The sequence below is a fragment of the Pinus tabuliformis genome, chromosome 5_1 (assembly GCF_031772625.1).
Source record: "Pinus tabuliformis cultivar Carrire ecotype Pingquan chromosome 5_1, CPIR1, whole genome shotgun sequence".
NCBI lineage: Eukaryota > Viridiplantae > Streptophyta > Pinopsida > Pinales > Pinaceae > Pinus > Pinus tabuliformis.
In genome coordinates this window covers 941,554,949-941,567,180 of record NC_142305.1, presented here as the reverse complement: position 1 = coordinate 941,567,180, position 12,232 = coordinate 941,554,949, and positions in this window count along the sequence as shown.

The window sequence follows — 12,232 nt, the reverse complement described above, 5'->3', positions numbered from 1 at the left end:
AGGAAATAAATTAAATAACTATAGTACATTCCTAACGAGTGATCCTTGTTAAGAAGGAGGGCCATTCCTTCCTAGCAAGGGCTAGTATAATACATGACACACAAGCTAGTCAATAGAATGGTATGGTGCCATGAATGATTGAGATTTAATGAAACATATATGATTATAATGTTGGTGCTGTCCCCCTCTATCACTGTTTATATGTTTCTATATGTGTATCTTGCATGGGTAGAAATCACACTTATTTATAATTTCATATTATAATGATAAGATCATCATGAGAATCTCTTGATTCTCATGTCATCTAATTTTAGAACACATATTAACAATTTGATAACAATTTCCAAGGTTAGGATATATTTGTAACAACTTTTCCAAATTACAAAAATTGTCATTAGAAAATCCTAATTGTTTCAATGAAATATTACAAAAGAAAATCCTAGGCTCCAATAGGCCCCCAATACAAAATCCTTAAGCCAATCTGTCATCCTTCTATCCCCATGGATTTGGTAACCTTTGTCCTTACTAATGTTGTCTTCAATCCTCTAGTACAACAACTGTAGGGGTGGTTAGGGAGCCTTGTAGTTCTGGATCTCTTAAAACATCCTAAGAGTGGAGTGCCACATCCCCCCTCTCCACAGGGACATGCTCAAGACAAGAAACCTTACCACCAATATTGCTCCATAGCTAAGTTTTGTCTTTCCCCGACCCTTGTCCCCTTCTTGTTGCTACACCTGATTCTTCCTATGGAAAGCAATAGCTAAATTTAGATCCTCTAGCATTCTCCATGATTTACTAACATTTTTTAGAATTGTTGCATGTTTTAAATCATTGGAATGACATCTTAGTTGTAACTTAATTGAAATTTTATTATGGTATATGTGTGCATTTTGATATGATGTAATATGATAATGGTTCCATTTCATATGTTGTAATATTAGAAATATAACAATAATATTAAATATTGCATGAAATAAAGAATAACTTTTCATTTTGAATGTTTTTTTTGCAAAACACAGGTCTTCCAAAATATCCAGTTGATCTTAAGATCGATCCAGATTATGTTGGGTTTGTTTCAGACATTCAAGATGATAATGAGGTAGATGGAGAGGAAACCGAGCCAAACAATGATGATGGTGACATTTATGTTGATCATGATATACATGGCAATGATGATGATGAGAAATCTACTAGTAGTAGTCAATGACATTGATCATATAGACTCCATGGATCATTGTTGATAAATCATTATGATGCTTCTTTTCATGTTTATTATCATATGTATCATTTTCACCTGTAGTACCATATTGAGTTGTATCAATTTGACATGTATCATTTTGAATTATATCATTTGGACATGTATTATTTGGGCCTGCATTATGTGTAGCTGGTCATGGAACAATGACTTATTTTATTACTAATATAAAAATATCGATTATAGTTAAAAAAAATCTTGTTATTTTATTCCAATGTTGTGGTGTGGTTTGTAGCTATAAGAAACTTGAAAGAGCTCTGCTATGGAAATATCTATGATGTGAATATGGGCCTGCAATATGTGTATCTAATCACGACCAACAATTTTTTATATTAATAATATAGAAATATTGGTTATAGTTTAAAAAAAGAGAGTTGTTAGTTAGTATAGATGTCCATTTCCCTAAACAAATTATAAATGGTATGCTATAAGATATTTCAAATGAAATATGGCGTACTCTACAATCTTATAATTTATTTAAGAGGCACGATATACTTAACTAATTTAATTGAAACACAAAATATTAAATTAATAAATGGAATCTATAAAATAAGCATCATGAGTTGTTAAAATGGAAGTAGAATATGGCTCTAAAATGGAAGTAAAATTCAAAATTAGATTGGAAGCCATACTTGGAGCTATTATTGGCTCTAAATAGGAAGAAAAATTGGTTGCTTAATAGGAAGCAAAATTAGAGGCTAATTAAGAAGCAAACCCTAGCACTAAAAGGAAGCAAACCTTGGACCTAAAAAAGGAGCAAACTTAGACACTAAACATGAAGCAAACCTTCCAACTAAAAGGAAGAAAACCATGAGGCTAACAAGGAAGCAATTCTAAAAGTGAAAAAGGAAGCAACAATGGAAGCCAATCTAGAAGCACACCGTAAGCAATCTTGGAAGCAAAAACTGGCATTACCTAAGAAGCAAAAAAAGAAGAAATTTCGGTAGAAAACAAAGAAGTAATAATGCAAGCAATACTAGCAGCCAAACTTGGCATTACCTAAGAAGAAAAACATAAGTAAGGTAGAAAACAAATAAGAAATAATGGAAGCAATATTAGAAGCCAAACTTGGCATTCCCTAAGAAGGAAACAAAGAAGCCATTCAGGTAGAAAAAAACTTAGCGTTACCTAAGAAGAAAAACCATAAGCAATTCAGGTAGCAAACAAATAATTAATAATGGAAACAATATTATAAACCATACTTGGTATTCTCAAAGAAGCAAAGAAAGAAACCATTTAGGTAGAAAACCAAGAAGTAACAATGGATACAATATTAGAAGCAACAAAAGACACTATAATGGAAGCCATATTAGAAGCTAAAGAAGACTCCATAATTGAAGCAAAGATAGATGCAACAAGTGATGCCATATTGGAAGCAAAAATTGATGCAAAAAAGAATGTTATAATGGAAGCATAACTTGGAGTTAATTAGGAATCCAAAAAAGAAGTTATGTTCGATGCCATACCAAAATCAAAATAGGAAGCACAATTGGGAGAAAAGCTAAAAGTACAAATGGATGAAACAATGGTAGTGTTGACGGTGCTGAACCTGCCAACATTCAGGTGATCTCCCGAATATGAAGTCCCAACTAGACCTCACACCATTTGGTGTAAAAGTCCCATCCAGTACGATGGCCAGATTTCCATTCTCTTAAAGATTTTCCTTAGCTCTCGTTGTTCATCACATGAGAGTGTTATGCTTGTATCTTCAAAAAGTGAGGAGAGTATGCCTAGTGAGTGGTAATGTAACTTGTGTCTAGGTTCTCTTATTGCAAACGAGGAGAGTAAAGTGAGCCTCTAAGTGAGAGGTAGTAGTACCACCCAAGAAGAGACACGTGAAATAGAAAGGGTTTTTATAACATCCAGTGGAGTAGTCCACAATGGATGCGGTAGTTGAGTGCAAGGGAAAACATGTACACCATCCAATGAAGTAGTCCACATGGATGTGATGGTCATTACAACTAGTAAACAAGACAGGTCTATATAATATTATGCAGAGTAGTCCACAAGGATGAGATAGCAGTGATAAGAAGTTCAACACATTCTAAACAATGTAAGTACTAAAACAACCAAAGTAGTTCAACTATCTTAGTATAGGTTAAGCAAGCATGCATTACAAATGTTCAAAGAGTAGTCTTACAAACATCTACAAAACATGTGTGAAAATGTGCTGGCCTTAACGTGCTTCTGAATTAAGCAAAAGTTCCAAGACAAATCTATACACCATACATCACTAGTTCGAATAGTGGGACATTGGAGCCACTCCTCACTCCTCAAAGAACAGACTAAAACTCTCAAGGCTATGTGGGAGGAGGCAAGGTGAAAATTATTTTCTCATACAATGGGAAGGGTATATATAGCCAAGGGTGATGCTTGATCCTTATGACTCTTGGACTACCATCATAACCATTTAATTTCCTATGACTCTTCAACTTCATGTGTGCATCCATTGGAATTTCACTTTACATTACATTCAGTTACAACAAATATGGCCCATAGTGGTGATGTGGCCTTGACAACTCATGACATAACTTGACATGAAATTGTTGACATGGACTGGGTGGCTGTGGTGGCAATGTCACACTATTGTGATGCTAAGTGATGGATGTACTCTTGTGTGTGCTTTGTCTTCTCCTCCGCATGGTTTGATGCTATGGGGTCTTCAATGGTCTTGGTCTTGCAAGATGGTTACATGCATGTGTTCCTTTTGCTTGTTGTTTGATGGGCTTCTTTCATCTGACCAACTGCAAGTAAGTCTTCCAACATGTGTGCTCCTTCTTCATCCCATTCGTTGTCTTTGCCATGGTCTATTAGAGCGCCTGTTCCTGCAATTCACTCATGATGGGACAACATCAAATCCAAAACCTCCTAGTCTATCATGTTGCATTATTTTCCATGGTCTGGGCTCAGGACATATGATAGTCTGGGAAGAAGGGCCAGTAACTACGCATTGCACAGTTCCAGGTGAAAGGGAGGGAGATTGGATACTTAGACTACATAGAGTGCAACTTAGGCTTGGATGAAGAACTCCGGGGCACAATATTCACTGTCAGGGAAAACTGGATAAGGGCCACTGGGAGGGAGGATTACACAGTTGAGGACACCAGTGACAACTGCAAGGTGGGACCCTGAGGATCACCTCTACATAGTTTCTAGGAGCAATGTAGGCTCAGGACTCTATGCAATGTGGGTTTCCAGCAAGCAGGAAGGAGGCTTGATAATTGATCTTGCAGAGTGTGCAGTTCAGGTCGGGCTTTGAGGCAGTTTGTGCGCAGTTCTGTGAAGAAATATAGGTTTCTGACCTTTGGGATTGCGTAGTGCAACTAACCCGAAGGACAACCACAAGCAATGCGCAGTTCCAGGCAGTAGAGTAGCACCACTAAGGGCTGAGACTATGCAATGCATCTTAGTCGAGGTCCGGTGAAGTGGAGTTGTTCCATCCAGAGTTTTTCAGGAAAATGGCTAAGTTTGAGAGGCAAGTGAACTTGTGATGACTCAATCTTGTGATCACACACTTAACATACTCAACAACATGACAACATTGACCACCGAGATAACATAACAAAGCATGACCCTTCATGGGACTATCTAGAGTTGAAAGTGACAAGTGTAACACTTGGGATAGACCTTTGGACGACTGTGAAGAAACTTGTGTGATAGTTCTCACAACTTTGTGTGTGAGTGCAATCGATGTTCACATAGTTAGGAAAACCCAAACACACAAAGACAAACCTTTGAAATCACCAGAACAAGATCACAAGCATGACAAAGCAATCAACATGCTGAAAGACAACAGTTGGTTAAGCAAGCAAAAGGGTGAAGAGACTTTGAAAGAGCTCAAGGATTCTGAAGGAGATCAAGGAATGAGCTTGAGTGTTTGCAACCATCAAAGGAAAAAACAAGTAAGACCCCAAAATTTTAGTGCAAGCCAAAATTTTGGAGGGTGTTGCAGCTGATACAACACTTGGTGACATATTGGTTGAATAACAACTTCTCTGTTTTGGTTCGTTTTTTAGTGTAGGGACTTGGTCCTTCAGGGAGTATTGGTTCATCATGCAGATTACTTAAGCTTCCCCACTTACCCCATGGATAGAGATGGTTCACCTTGTACCTTATTAGTTGAACACAACATAATATTCAGCCAGATCACAGTGTTTTGAATCAGGAAGGGTAGTTTGGCTCGGGAGATTAAGATTTTCAAAGTATATTTTTTCATCTCTAGTGTTTCTTTGCTGCCACCAAGCCTAGATAGTACCCCAGTGGAGTCATATAGGCACACAAGCATTTCTCCACTACTAGAGAGCCTGGACAATACCTAGGTGGAGTTAACTGCTTCACCTCTTTGCATAAGAATCCTTTCTCTTCTTTTTCCTTTGTTATTTTTTAAAGAGAACTGTGCATAGGAACTTATTTATTTTTGGGGCGGAAGAGGGATCTCAACTTATTTAGAGAAGGAGAGGTTTTTCCTTCAGAGAAGCATATGAAGACCTCTCATTTAGGTTTTCTCATTTAGATTTTTCCCCTTCTTCGTTTCTACTAATTGGATGAGCTGGAACGCACCAGAGCATAAAACTAAGTGTAGGCATGAGGTTTCCTAGTTTGGACACAGGTTCATGGTTTCACCAAAACTCTCCTTACATATGGATTGTAATTTCCATCAAGACTTCATCGGCCAAAATTTACAACCAAACACAAGGAAGATGGACACATGACTAGCCAAGTGTTGCAGTGTCACAAGATTCTTTGAACATCAGCCACATACACTTTCAAAAGCCATAACGAAGTGAGGTACAACACTTATTTACATAAGAAAAAACAACAAAAAAACAAAGAAATAAAAACAACAAAAAAAACAACATAGAAATCAATGAAAACACTATGTACATAGTGCAGGGCGCGACCCCGGATCTCATTGAAAATAACATTTTAAGTCTTGGCCATTGACAGGGAGAGTTTCAATCTTCCCTTCAAGTGATTGAAGATGATACATGTGCTAGCCAAGCTTCTCATGGAATGTGAATGGAACAATCCACAGGGATTGAAAGTTTGTGTGTTTGCCTTTGTCCTCATGGGGTTTATCCCACTTTAATACTAAGTCATCCACACCGAAGCTAGTACTCCTTGCAGACTTTCTATCGAACCATCTCTTGATATGGTTCTGGTGGAGTGTAAATTTTTCTTTGGATTTCATCCTTTCTTCCTATAGCTTGTGTAGTGTGTCCATCCTACATTGAACTAACATGCACGACTTACCTTCAAATTCTTGGGACAACTAGAGAGCAAGCAAGTAGATGTTTAGTGAGAGGATGGCTTCCTTTCCATATACTAGGAAGTAGGGGGAGGTATTCAGAGAAGGTTTGGGTGTGACTTGGTCAGCGCATAAATCATTCACTAGTATGGAGTGCCACTTTGGCTGTTAAGAGTAAATGGTCTTTTTGATGATGCAGAAGGTTCTTGTTTGTAGACTCAACAAGACCATTTCCCAACTGGTATTAATTAGCAGAATACTTCAAAACAATACCATTTTGCAATGCAAATTCATAAAGCTTTAACGAAGAGAAGTATGTTGCATTGTTAAAAAAAAGTGATGTAGGAATGCCAAACCTAGATATGATGTTCTGTGGTAGGAAGCTGATGACTTCCTGGTCATTCACATGTTTCAGCAGAATTGCTTCTGTTCACCATGTGAAGTTATATGTACCAGTCAAAATATAGTGGTGTTGCTTTGACGAATGTGGGAAAATATCCCCAATGATATCCAAGCCCCATTGTTGGAATGGTTCTTCCACTGCAACAGGTTGCAGTGGGGCTCCTGAACTTCGATTTATGTTGGTGCATCTCTGACTGACCAGACACTTGCGGGCATAGGCATGCACATCCTTGAATAATGTAGGCCAGTAGAAACTGGCCCACAAGACCTTGTGAAATATTGTGTTACCTGCGAAGTGTCCCTGGGCTGGTCTATCATGGAGATCACGTAAAACCTTTTCCGAATCTTGTGCCTCAGGCACCTGAGCAAGATACCATTTTGATGCTTTTTGTAAAGAACTCCATGCACCAATCGATAAGATACATCTTTGAGTCAGAGTGCCCTCTTCTGTTGATAGAAAAATGGGAGGGCACGGTGCCATGCCCTAGGTACTTGTGCACTTCTGCGTACCAAGAGGTTCCGTACGAAGTGGGAGGGGTTCGCTCAACGTTATACATTTCTATTTCTTGTTCCTAGCCTACGAGATCTTCTTCTTCCTCTTGCAGATGCACTTCTTCTACTGCTAGACTACAAAGGATGTGACCCTTGATGGTGTGAACTGGCTTGATGCCAAGATCAAACTTGTCAGACCAGGAGTAACTCCAGTTTGGCAGAAAACTGATACGATTTATTTCATTAGGTAGCTATTGTTATATACAAAGAATGTGACTGCTCAGTTCATCTTCTGATGACTGTTCACATTCCAAATTCTCCCAATCGCAGAGGATTAGGTGTCAACATTCCCCCCCTTAATCTGAAGGGATGTTGGTGAGTCCAAGCATCGTTCTGAATCTTTCAAGCTTTTCTCTTCCAAGCGCTTTGGTGAAGATGTCTGCAATTTGCTCATTTGTGGAACAATGACGGAGATGGATTGTTTTTGCCTCAACATGATGTCAGATCAGATGATATTTAGTATTGATGTGCTTTGTACGATCATGGAACTTTGGGTTCTTGGCCAACTTTATTGCAGAGGTGTTGTCAATCATGAGTGGAGTTGATTGTACTTGTTTTACCTGCAAATCTTCAAGAATTTTTCTGAGCCACACAATTTCTTTCGTTGCTTCAGCTGCTGCCACGTATTCTGCTTCTGTTGTGGAATCTGCTGGAACTGATTGTTTGCGTGATCTCCAAGAGACAGCTCCTGATCCAAGACTCATAGCATATCCTGAAGTAGATACCCCAGTTTCTTTGTCTCCATCGAAGTCTGAATCAGAGTATCCAATCAAGCTGAAGTCATCCACCTGTGTATACTTGATTCCAAGGTCTTGAGTTCCCTTCAAGTACCTTAGAACTCTTTTTGCAGCAGACCAATGTCCCTCACAAGGCTTTTGCATAAACCTGGAGAGGATTCCAACAGCAAATGAAATGTCTGGTCTGGTAATAGTGAGGTATATGAGACTTCCTACAAGCTGTCTATACTTCGTTGCATCCTCAAATTCCTTTCCTTCAATAGATGTGAGCTTTAAGTTTTGTTCCATTGAAGTAGAAAGAGGATTGCACTCTGTCATGCCAAATCTGTTTAACAAATCTCCAATGTATTTCTTTTGAGAAAGAAATATGGATTTTGGATGTTGGGTTACTTCAATGCCAAGATAGTAATGAACATAGCCCAAATCAGTCATTTCAAAACTTTTCCCCAATTCCTTCTTTATGGATGCAATGTAGCTTTCATTGTTCCCTGTCATTAAAAGATCATCTAGATATACCACAAGATATACAACTGTTTTGCCAACTTTCTTGACAAATAAAGTTGCATCATCAAGATCAAAATGATTGAAGTTGAGTTTCAGAAGATGCTCAGTTAGTTTTTCATACCAGGCTCGCGGTGCTTGTTTGAGGCCATACAAGGACTTCACAAGTTTGCATACTTTTTGTTCATGTCCTTTCACAACAAATCATTCAGGCTGGGACATAAAAACATTCTCTTTTAGATATCCATTCAAGAAGGCAGTTTTTACATCCATTTGATGGACTTTCCAACCGTTCTGAGCTGCTAGTGCAAAGAGTGTCCGGATGGTGGCCCATTTTGCTGTGGGGGCAAAAGTTTCCTCATAATCGACCCCTTCCTTCTGTGCAAAACCTTTTTCCACAAGCCTAGCTTTGTGCTTGTCAAGTGAGCCATCAGCTTTGTACTTGTTCTTGTAGACCCACTTGCAGCCAATTGGTTTGGTTCCGAATGGAGGATCAACCAGCTTCCAAGTGCCATTCTTTATGAGGGCATCATACTCCTTTTGCATCGCTTCTTTCCATTCATCATGAGAAGCAGCTTCTTTGAAGGAAGTTGGTTCAAAATCTGTAGACAAGTTCAATTCACAATCATAAGAAACATCCATATCAACAGGTGAATTAGAGTCATCTACATCACCTCCATTTTGTCGGTTTGAATTTCTGGTTCCTGTTTTTCCAATTTCATCAGGATGAACACTTTCAAGTGTCTTTGTCAGCCACTTTGGGGGACCTTTCTGAGATGGTCCGAGCTGCTCTGTTGATTGAGTTGGGACTGAATCAAGATTGAGTCTCCCAATTCTATCAATTACATCACTTAAAGCATCATCCATTGTTGGAGTTTCATGCAGGGGAGATTGTTCTTCAGAAGAAGATTCCACATGTTGATCTAGTATAGGAATCCCCCATTCAAGATGTGGAATCTGATTATCAAATTCTTGAAATGATTTTGTTTTTGCAAATCTATCCAAGCGATCAAGTTGCCGCTCAACAACATTGTCAGATTTGGATGATTTAAGAAAAATTACATCTCTAGATACAACAAACTTTTTATTTGCTTCATCATAAAGGCAGTATGCTTTGGAGGTGTTTGAATACCCTAGGAAGATACACTTACGACTTCTAGCACCAAGTTTGTTTCTATGTACCTTTGGTATCAAAGCATAACAGGTGGAACCAAAGATCCTGAGATGTTTTACCGAAGGAACATGTCCATACCACAATTCATAAGGAGTCTTTTTTCTTATAGCATTAGATGGACATCTATTCTTTATATATGCAGCACATAGAACAGCATCAGCCTAAAACATTATCTTTACATTTTTGAAGAAAAGCATGGATCGTACCATATTCAAGATTGTTTTATTCATTCTTTCAGCTACACCATTCTGTTGGGGATTATAAGGCACATTTGTTTGATGTTTGATCCCATGTTGGCGAAGATAGTTTTCAAATTCATTTGATGTATATTCTTTTCCATTATCAATGCGAATAGACCCAATATGAGATTGTGCATCATTTTCAATCCATTTATGAAAATTCTTGAATGTTTGAAAGGCATCAGATTTGTTCTTCAATAAATAAACCCAACACATTCTGGTGTAATCATCAATAAATGTCATGATATATTTATTTCCATTTGCAGAAGGAACAGGCATTGGACCACATAAATCTGAATGAATGAGTTCAAGCTTCATATGTGCTCTTGAATGTGAATCATGAAAAGACTGTTTGCTATGCTTTCTTAGAATGCAAGCATCACATTTCTTATGTTTCCTAGGAATTGTAGGCAAACCAGCAACACCATTTTTCTTCAATAAGCGGAGACTGTCATAGTTTAAATGTCCAAATCTAGCATGCCATAATAAAATTGATGGAAGTGTACCTTCTTCATGATGAGAAATATATGAGAAATGTTGTGCATGAGCAGAGGTTCCTTGCAGTTTGAGAAGCCTTTCTTCTTCTATTCCCCTCATGACAAGTGAGTGGTCAGATGCTTTTCTTACCTCAAGCTTGCCATCAAACATATGAATGGAGTGACCTTGCTGGCGGATGTGAACCAAGGACAACAAGTTTCTCTTGAGCTGTGGGAGATATAGAACATGATCTAGAAGAAAGTCTGAAAGACTAGGCAGTTTAAGCCTGATTGTGCCAAGCCCTGATGGCTTGATTTTTGACTGATCTGCAAAGTATACTGCTCCATCAACATTGTCAGTGAAATCTTCAAAAAAATATTTTCTATGAGTCATATGACAGGTTGCTCCTGAATCAAGCAACCAATCATTTTTCGAAGAAGCAAGTGAAGCATTAAACAAATCTTCATTTACTCCAATGTTACATTGTGCCTCAATATAGTGAGCGGATTCAGGTGCTTTACCTTTGTCTGTATCATCAGTTTTACCTTTCTGTTGGTTTCTTTTCTGCTCAATTTTGTCCCATGGTAGCTTGCATGTAGAGGCATCATGTGATCCATTTCTTTTGCAGCGAATGCAATGTAAGTCTGCCTTTTCTCCTTGAGAATGTCTGCCCCCCTGCCTCTGAAGTATCTTCCTCTTCCTCTTCGTCCACCTCTTCCTCTTGTAGAATCTTGAGCAGGATGCTTTTCTTTATGAGCAAGGCACACAATCTCTTTAGAAGATTCAGGGGCTGTCTTCTTTCCAAAGGCTTTCTCTCTTTTAGCAAACTTTTTCACAAGAGAGTCAAAGGTTATATCTTTAAGATTTCCATTTGCTTGTAAAGACTCAAGATAATTGGAGTAAGTAGGATAGAGTGCCTTGAGAAAAGAAATAAGAGAGATATCCAGCTCAACCTTAGTGGATTTGATATCATGCATTATAGATTTTACTTCAGATGCAAGAGCAAGAGGATCATTATTTTTCAGTTCAAGAGTGAAGAGTTTAATCATGAGCTGAACAACTTCAAGTGCAGAATGTGAGTCATAGAGTTCTTTCAGCTTTTTTAAAGCTTCAAAGGCAGTTGAATATGATGAAATATGGCGACTTACTTCTTCATTTACAGATGTTGCGATTAATGCATAGGCTTTGCTGTTCTTGTTTTCCCAAATGACGAGCTCTTTGTCTGATGTAGGCTGCACTGGGTCATTGTCTGCTTCTCCGACACACACTCCTTTCCACAACTCATTGAAGATGAGGGTGTGTTTTATCATCCGGGACCATTTAGGATAGTTCTCCTTGCCAGTGAGAACTATTCCTACCATAGAGATGATTGAATGCATTTTGTAAAAAATACTTCTGCTGATAAAAAAAACTTCTGTTGATGTACAGTGAAATTGTACTCAGATATATTAAAAACAGAGGTATTATTTTGTCGTGGTATATGGGGAACAACGTGGGAGCCAAACGCCGGAGCCAAAAGCAACAATGAACTAATGTATATCAGCATTATATATGTATAGAACAATGTATTTAGGTAATATGGAACAACGTATTTAAGTAACCGTTGTGCGAGATATGAGAAATCGAAGCGGTGAGGGAGGTATGTTA